This window comes from Formica exsecta, unplaced genomic scaffold, assembly GCF_003651465.1.
Source record: "Formica exsecta isolate Colony F162 unplaced genomic scaffold, ASM365146v1 scaffold38, whole genome shotgun sequence".
Lineage (NCBI taxonomy): Eukaryota > Metazoa > Arthropoda > Insecta > Hymenoptera > Formicidae > Formica > Formica exsecta.
Genome location: NW_021851042.1, coordinates 1,278,777 through 1,287,218, shown reverse-complemented (window position 1 = coordinate 1,287,218; position 8,442 = coordinate 1,278,777). Strand labels below are relative to the sequence as shown.

Sequence of the window (8,442 nt, the reverse complement as noted above, 5' to 3'; positions counted from 1 at the left end):
TATTTAATATTTATTAAAATATAATAAGATGAAGACTAGCTATCTTTAGTCTCGCGTTATTTCGCTCGGATTCCCGCTGGTATCAAATTTGAGAAGTTATGCTTATCATTACGTACGTGTTATTTAAAAACATTCCGTAAGAGGTATCTCCTTAACGGTGTACTCTTTAGGTTAAAAGACTCGGATTAAGTTCCACGCTAATCTTATGTAATTGTACATCCTTTGTAATGTACATCCCTAATAACTATGATTCGCCCGTTTAATCATATTTTATTTCCTTATATTTGAAATACTGTTTCAAATTCATATCCAAATATTATTCAAAAATTGCCATATCTAACAATCACTCAGTTTAAAAATGTAGATTAATTTTGAAAAATTTATTTAAAAATCATAACACTATATACAATATTACCAAATGTTAAAATAATTTTATAGACTATCTAGGAATCTTTCTGCTAATATAAAATATTGATAACATGAAATAAATTTAAAATAAATTTATTTCATGTTATCAATATTTTATATTAGCAGAAAGATTCCTAGATAGTCTATAAAATTATTTTAACATTTGATTCAGATGAAAGCAAGGCATCATTAACTTAACGAACGCTTTTAAATTAGAAGCTATTCAAAGATACTGATGCATTGTGAGAAAACCTGACGTGCTCTTCGTTAAATCAGATTTCTATTAAGAAAGTGCTTCATTAATTTCATGTTATATACGGCCTGCCCTCTTCGAGCAGAGTTGTTAATTGTAATTAGTTCAACGAGAAATGGCAATGCTACTATGTCGCGACACGCTAAATTGCCATCAATTTTTAGCGAATTATCAATACACTGACTTCCGTTCGGCATGGCTCTCTATTCATTGGACTTTAAATTGTCTGTTTATGCTTCGTTCGTGTTATTCCGCTCTCTATTGTATTCATATTGCCGAGCAGAATTTCACGCCCGGATATGCAGCTGTGATTCTTTCTTCAAGTATAATCGCGCTTTATGCAATTCTAAAATGCGAAGTTAATATTCAAATTGTAGAAAAATTATCCAAAACAGATATTGATACGAGTAAGAAATTTGTTTTTTATCCAATATTATAAGTTACAAAATTGATTTAGTTTCATTATTAAACATTTTTATAATAGGTTATCAAAATGTTGTCAAGTAATTTATATTTTAATTTTAATATAAACTTATACTTTCAACAATAATTTTCACAGACATGAATACTTATTTCATGTAATGCAACATTAAATATTACCCAGAGAAAGGAGAGAGGGCGGACACAATAGTGCGGTAAATATAGCTCTGTCGAACAAGCATTAGGATAGCGCGGATTTTGCATAAGAGAAAGAGAATTAAAGACGAATGTGGCACGTGGGAGTATAAGGACCATTAAGTCGAAACTTACAAAGGACATCTCTTACCACGCGGCGCACGTTCTCGTACACGCGTGTCTCATGTGCAAGCGCTTAAGATACCGCGATTAGATATCGCTGCATTGTTGTTGCACCGCGTTTTCGTGAAATAGCATTTTCCATTCACGTCGGCCAGCTGACTTCGTCAGCCAACCTGTTTCCGCTACATATCGCGTAACAATATATCGGTGAACCGTTTTTGTTTGTTAATTGTTCTCTGCTCGTCGAACAATTATTTGGAAATATTTAGAGAAAATTAAAACATGTTATCTAAAAAAGAGAGAAAGAAGGAGAGAAAGAGAGAAGCGCCTCATATCGAATAGCAGTAATTTCCGCGTGCCATTTTCTCATTGCAACATATTTTCTCATTCTTCCAACTGAAACGATTTACGGTATAATTTTTGATATTACTTTGATGAGAAGTTTGCGACGAAAACATAGTGCACATCAATTATGCAATTGATGCAGATTGCATATCGAATTGCGTATATCCGTTTTGATAAAAAAAAAAAAAGGGAGCAAAATTATGTTAATTAATTCCGCGCTTATTTCGCTCGTTAAACACTGGGGAAAAAATAAGTGATCAGTTTAAAAGAACGTTTTGATAGAATACAAGGAATCTTACGTTCTGCAATATGTTTCGTGAAAGCTACGATTCTTAATGCTTGCAGGAAACGTGGCAATGATTCATTCGCACGCCGTAATAAGTCGTCTAGGGAGAAGTCGTTCGCCGCAGTAATTACAGTTAATCGCCGTCGTAAATTTAAATCAAATAACGTTATGTTCCTTTAATTTTGTATTGTGCGCTTATGAAACGCGCCGCTACGCTCGTTTGAAAGTTTAAAAGGAAAAAGGATGTTGTTTCGGTGGTTGCAAGCCGTACAGTACTGCAATTTTTAGAATTTCTAATTGATCATTATTTCAAGCAATGTTGCAACAATCGGCAATTAAACAAGAACGGGAAAGGCCTGGTGCTTTTACGGAATCAACTCCGTAACAAGTGCTATTTTTACACAACTACAAATTTTCTGTTCGTTTATCCCTTTTAGACTCTATCATTTTTAATCCCGAGTTTTAAGTGTTTAAAGTAGATAATTCCAAATTAAATAAAAAAATATATTTAAAAATCGCGATTTTATAAAATAATTGCATAATAGATTTACAATATTTTACTTGTGATTTATAAAACTTTGGTATGAAGTGCAAGTCTTTGTTTCGCGGGTTAAATGATAACGCGAATTATGATAAATCATAATTCGTGGATAAATCTGGTTATATTGTCGGATATAATATCAATTATAATAATGCCCACGGAGATGCTGCGTTAATTTATTAAGGTAATGAATTTTTCACCAAGTTGCTCTGCGAATAAAGCTCTCATTTGCAATATTAGATCTCATTACCCTGATCATCAATTTAACCTAAAGCCGACAGCCATAAAACATAAGAAAGATTATATATTTCCTCTTTATACGGCCGTCCTTCATCTTTCACGTTATTCAACGTACGATGACTTTTGCGGGTTTCCTTGCAGGAAATATCGTCGCAAGGATACACGATTCGTGTCATGCCATTGAGAACTTGTTCTGCGTGTAATCCGCGTGTCGGATGTGTATGTATTAAGCGATTACGTTACCGACGCACATCGTGAAATTAACAAGCTATTAACGCAATGCCGACCAATCTGTCGACCGATGTCCGCGCAAGAGAGGAAATCGCTGTTCGCCGCATCTACGCGTTAAACGCATAAATTTTACTGTGAAGTCGTAATAAACAGATGCCTTTGACGATAGTCCTAGAGATAATATCCCGCATAATAAAAAAAGAAACTATTAGAATAAAATAAACGTTTTTAGATACATAATTAAAAACGAGAAAAATTATTTTAGAAAGCAATTTCTTTTTTTGCCTACACACTTATTAAAGACGACCGCATACAATATAATGAATACAATGATACACACAAAGCCGAGATTTATTTAAGTCAATTTACGTACACAAATATAAATTTCAAAATTTAAAATTTTTTGAATAATAACATAAAAGATAGTTTTTATGGATTAATGCATTTCCGTTGATTTATTTTAAAAAGCGGATGGTTTTAGCTTGTGTATGGAGCATTTAACGCCCTTGATGGATCTTATTAAAACCATTATATATCTCTTCTTGTTTTTACTAATTACCGTAATAAGTGTTTCCTGTATCAAACCACAGCGGCTACTTTGTCTCTGCGGCGTCTCTGTACGCGAAGAATCTCGAGAGATTACGGAGCTGGCAATAAACGAGTCGTTGTGCAAACATTACGGCGATTACTGAGTAGATTGTCGCGGTTTTCTATCGCGTATGATATGCGATCATAGATATTGCGAAATGGGAGACTGCTTCTTGCAAAGGAATAAAGAGTCGCGTTATCATATAACCCGCGAGACAAAGAATTGCGCTTCATACCAAAGTTTCATAAGCCACGAGTAAAATATTTTTGTAAACCTGTCGTGCAATTATTTTATGAAATTGCAATTTTATATATATATATTTTTATTTAATTTGGAATTATCTAGTTTAAACATTTAAAATTCGTGATTAATACTGATGGAGTTTAAACGAACAGTTAATTTTCAATTGCATATATGTATAATGATAATATGTGATAAGACGATATAATAGCAGATAACAAATAACAATATATACATAGAAAATAATAAAAAATATCTTGAATTTCTTGCACATTTTGACACATTTCTCCAATTAAAATCTTAAGTAATTTTAAGTGCATTTTTTTTAGTTTTGCCCGCTGTTTGAAAAGAAACATCACGCAGATGATCCGTTCGTGGCAGACGAAATGTCGGCGCGTGCTTGTTTACCGGATATTCAAACTGCTTCTTAATTAGGCAGAATAAAGTAGACTTATTAGAGTTAATTTCACCGATAGTCAGATTGACAAGTGGAAGATCGTTTTGACCTCGCACGGTGGTGTTATCTTCGCAGCTTAATTAATGTTGAACAGCAATTAAAGACTTTAATGAGAAATAAAAATCGCCATTTAAAAGGTCGATCATATTGGAACGTAATTATGTGCGCGCTATTCTGTAGATAATAAAAGCTTGTCAATTCGTATTAATGCTATCCTTTCGAGATTAATTAAAATATTTTATCGCGAACATTCATCTCTGCATTATTATTTCCAAATAAAAATTTAATTGGAGTCCCTTGTAGTCAAGAATGCGAAATTGTAATACAATGCATGCTTGATTGCTAAAAAAAACTAGTAGAGCAACAGTGACCTTGATATATGAAAAAAATTGAATGTAATTTTAATTCCTTAAATTAATATTTGAAATATTTATTTGCATACGAAATTAATCGCATTCTTTATTTGATATTTTAAATATATTTTATTAGTATATAAAACATTGTTATATATAATATTATACCAAGTATAGTTTGAGATTTAGACATAATTTAGACAGAAATAAGATCCTACAATAACAGAATATCTAAAACTGTTCCAATCTTTCGTCCGTTGACGAAACACGCAAGATAAATATTTAGGGACATGGAGGATGTGCCGTCACAGTCGAGACATCCTTATGTCTTGAAAGCGTATGGCCATGAGGCAAAACGGAAACTGGCCGAAGTACCGACAATATTATCTGTGATGTTAAGTCATCGCAGAAATGAGATATTTGCATACTCTTACGTAATATTTGTTTCGCGAGATAAAGAACTTTATTTTCGTCTAATTAAATCTGCGAATAATGGCAGAACGTATGAACCAATCTGTTATATATACATTCGTAAAAATAAAGAGATATATTACGTCGGAAAATCATATGACATGGAGTAAGAAAGATGTGTGTCATATAAAGATATGAAACAGTTCCGCGAGATTTTACTCGAAATCACAAAGTATCGACGTAATCTTTATATATGTGTTAAATATTAGAAATCTGTTTCATTCACTATCTAAGTGGAATGTTATTCGATTTATACACAACGGCTTTTTTTACACCAGCAATCTCTTATCGCGTCTTATCAAAACGATCTCGCATTCTATTAGGCTGACGTAAATAAAATGTCAGCGGATTTAATTTTTCAACCGTGTGAAAAAGTAAAGCGCAATTCGAGGACACACGCAGAATAATCTTCCTGTAAATTACCGCGACGTCTGAAAATTTACAGCGATTATAATCGCCATTAAAAACAGATTTCGAGTGCGCCATAGTGACTTAATAGCAATTATATTCAGCGCCATAGTGACTTAATAGTGTCTTAATAGCAATTATATTCAGCGCAATTCGAATTCGGATGAGTATGCAAGTCTGCCGGCAACGTTCTTTTCTGCGTTCCGCAATCTAATGGCTGAGTCACTTGAAGCGTTTTCGAACTCTTAGAAGAGCTGCACTAAGGTCGTTACGCGTCGGCATGTGCTTGCATATGGCTTCGCGTCTGCTTCGAAAATTTATCTTCGGTCGCTACGATCATTAAATCTGTATATAAAATATTATAGAATAATAAAATAGAGTATAGATTTTTTTTAAACTTTGCATTCTCATAGCCTGAAAGGAATTTTAATGATGGTGCTAAAGCATCAATACTACAATTGATACCATTAATTATATATATATAATTTTTTATAAAGATTGAAAAATTTTTTTCATATTGAATGTATTGTAAAACAAATCTGTAGATAAATAATAGTCCTGTCGACTAATGACATCGTTTTTTAAATAAGTATTAGTATGCTTTTGCTTAAATAATTATCCGGGGTTTCGTTTTAAATGCACCAACTGAGAAATATCAAAACGGATTATGATTATGCCTGAGACATAATCATTATATTTATATCAGACTACAATGAGCTATTTTTAATAATATCCAGTTTCTTTCCCTCCACTGAAATTAGCTTCATTAAAAAAAAAAAAAAAATCATAGGTTTACAATAAAAATTAAATTACTTTTAAAACATTAATGAAAAATATTGCGTTGAAATTTTTCTAATAATTAACGCGATAATTAATAACAATTTTATTTTTTTCTTACTTTTCATTTCTCTGAGCTTTTTAGAGGTTGATATAGACAGCGATCCATAGACAGCTGAATAATTTAGTACACAATATAGATAATTCCACGAGAGACTGCATATTTCATAAACCGTATCATCTGTGACACATATATGCTCAATAAAATAGGATTCTATAATCGTTGTGGAATGTTCAACAAGAGATTATTTCATTGCAGAATAACATATATACATAACATAGTCACGCGCTGGAAAATTCCTCTGCTTCTGCGACAGTAATAAAATATTTTAATTTCTTTTCCATCTCACTCATCCGAGATGTTATATACAAGTGTGAAATAGAGATGACTCAACAAGCTTCGTCATTTGTGAAGAAGGAGCGATACGTAATACAAAAAATATGTATTCCCTGCATAATTTGGTTTATTTCAGATGCAAATGAGAGGTAAAAATAAAAATTATTTTTTAATAATGATAGATATTAAATTATTGAACGTAAATCTAATTCTAATTTTACCGCGATTTTATAACAATTATTTGTACGCAAGTATTTATTGCTTTGATCTTTTACAAGACTGGATTGCGGGCATTGAAATACGAATATTGTAGCTGTATCGCTACAATAAATGCTCAAAAAATGGCATCATTGTTTATTCTCACAATGTCATAGCCCAAAAATAGGCATGTTGTCATTATTGTTCGAAGTCGTTATTGCGTTTATTTCCTGGTATGTATACATTGATATGAATGTGAATCAGATATAGCACGGGTTATCAGCGTCAATAGAGAAGATAATCGTGAGAGACAACAGTATATATAAATGATTAGCGAACTATTACTATGACAGCTCAGCTGATGATTGATGGATTGACATTTCTTATTTTACTTGTTCGATAATCGCTAAAATTAGAGTATTTTAATTACTACTTCTGTTACGCAAATAAATTAGCTAGTACTCAAATTAATATCGCTCCTTCTTTCAAAAGTTGTTTCATCTTATGTAATAGGATTAATATTATAGAGTTAATCGTTAATTATCTTTTGCAAATCTTTAATTCATGTTTTTTAAAACGAGTTTTTAAACAAAAAACGCGTTTCTGTTTCATGAAAATTTCAAACACAATTGCTTAATTACATCGTTGTACTTTAAATCATATTCTCGCGAGCGATTAAATTTCTTCGTTCTCTCGAAGTAAAAAGAAAAGGACTGAATGTCGCTATAAATTCTACACGATACGTTTATCACGAAACTCGCTTCTGCTTCGGATACTCGGTTACATGTTACATACGTGCGTACGACGATACGGGAATGAATTAATGTTTGTCTCGGCTATCAGTGTCAACAGAACGGGCCAGCACTTTCCAGAACGAGCGCCGATAATAATACGGCTCCGATTTCACCTGGTCCGCTAGTCTTGCACATACAGCTCCTCTCTCGGCTCTTTCGGTGCGTTCACCGTATTTCCTGTGCAATTCTGCGCTTCCTGCCAGCAACACAATGCCCTTTCGAACAGTATCGGTATCATCTTTGTGTATACGTTCGATTTCTAGAGCGTTTCAACCCGATAGTAGTTTGGCATTAAATATAAATTATTTTTTTAAATCTTTGATTGAAAATTTTCTTTGCAATTAAATATTAAATTAATTCTTTTCGGAGAATTATAACAATATATTTTATTAATTAGGAGCTATAAAATATAATTTTTTAAATCTTTTAATTTGTTTAGAGTTTTTAAACATAATATGCAATATTAATATATATATATTTTTTACATGTTGTTTTATTTCTGTATCATCATCATTATTTTAGGGTTTTTCTTTGTATGTCACACAGACATCAATTTCTTAATCTAATCTATTTAGTATAAGCAATAAATCGATCTTCGCGTTTTCGATAAGATCATATTTTATTCGCTTCATTGGCGCAGCTTCGAATTAACAGTATCTTGTATTATATGCGAAGATAGCTTCTGGTCAAAAAACCAAACCCACTTTAGCGCAATC

The 8,442-nt window shown here is 32.2% G+C and overlaps 1 protein-coding gene across 1 annotated transcript in view; it reads left to right on the top strand.

Annotated features, from left to right (window-relative positions):
* Positions 1-8,442, top strand: part of LOC115239472 (spectrin beta chain, non-erythrocytic 5) — a 73,341-nt gene that overhangs the window by 14,853 nt on the left and 50,046 nt on the right. The gene's annotated exons all lie outside the window — the stretch shown is intronic.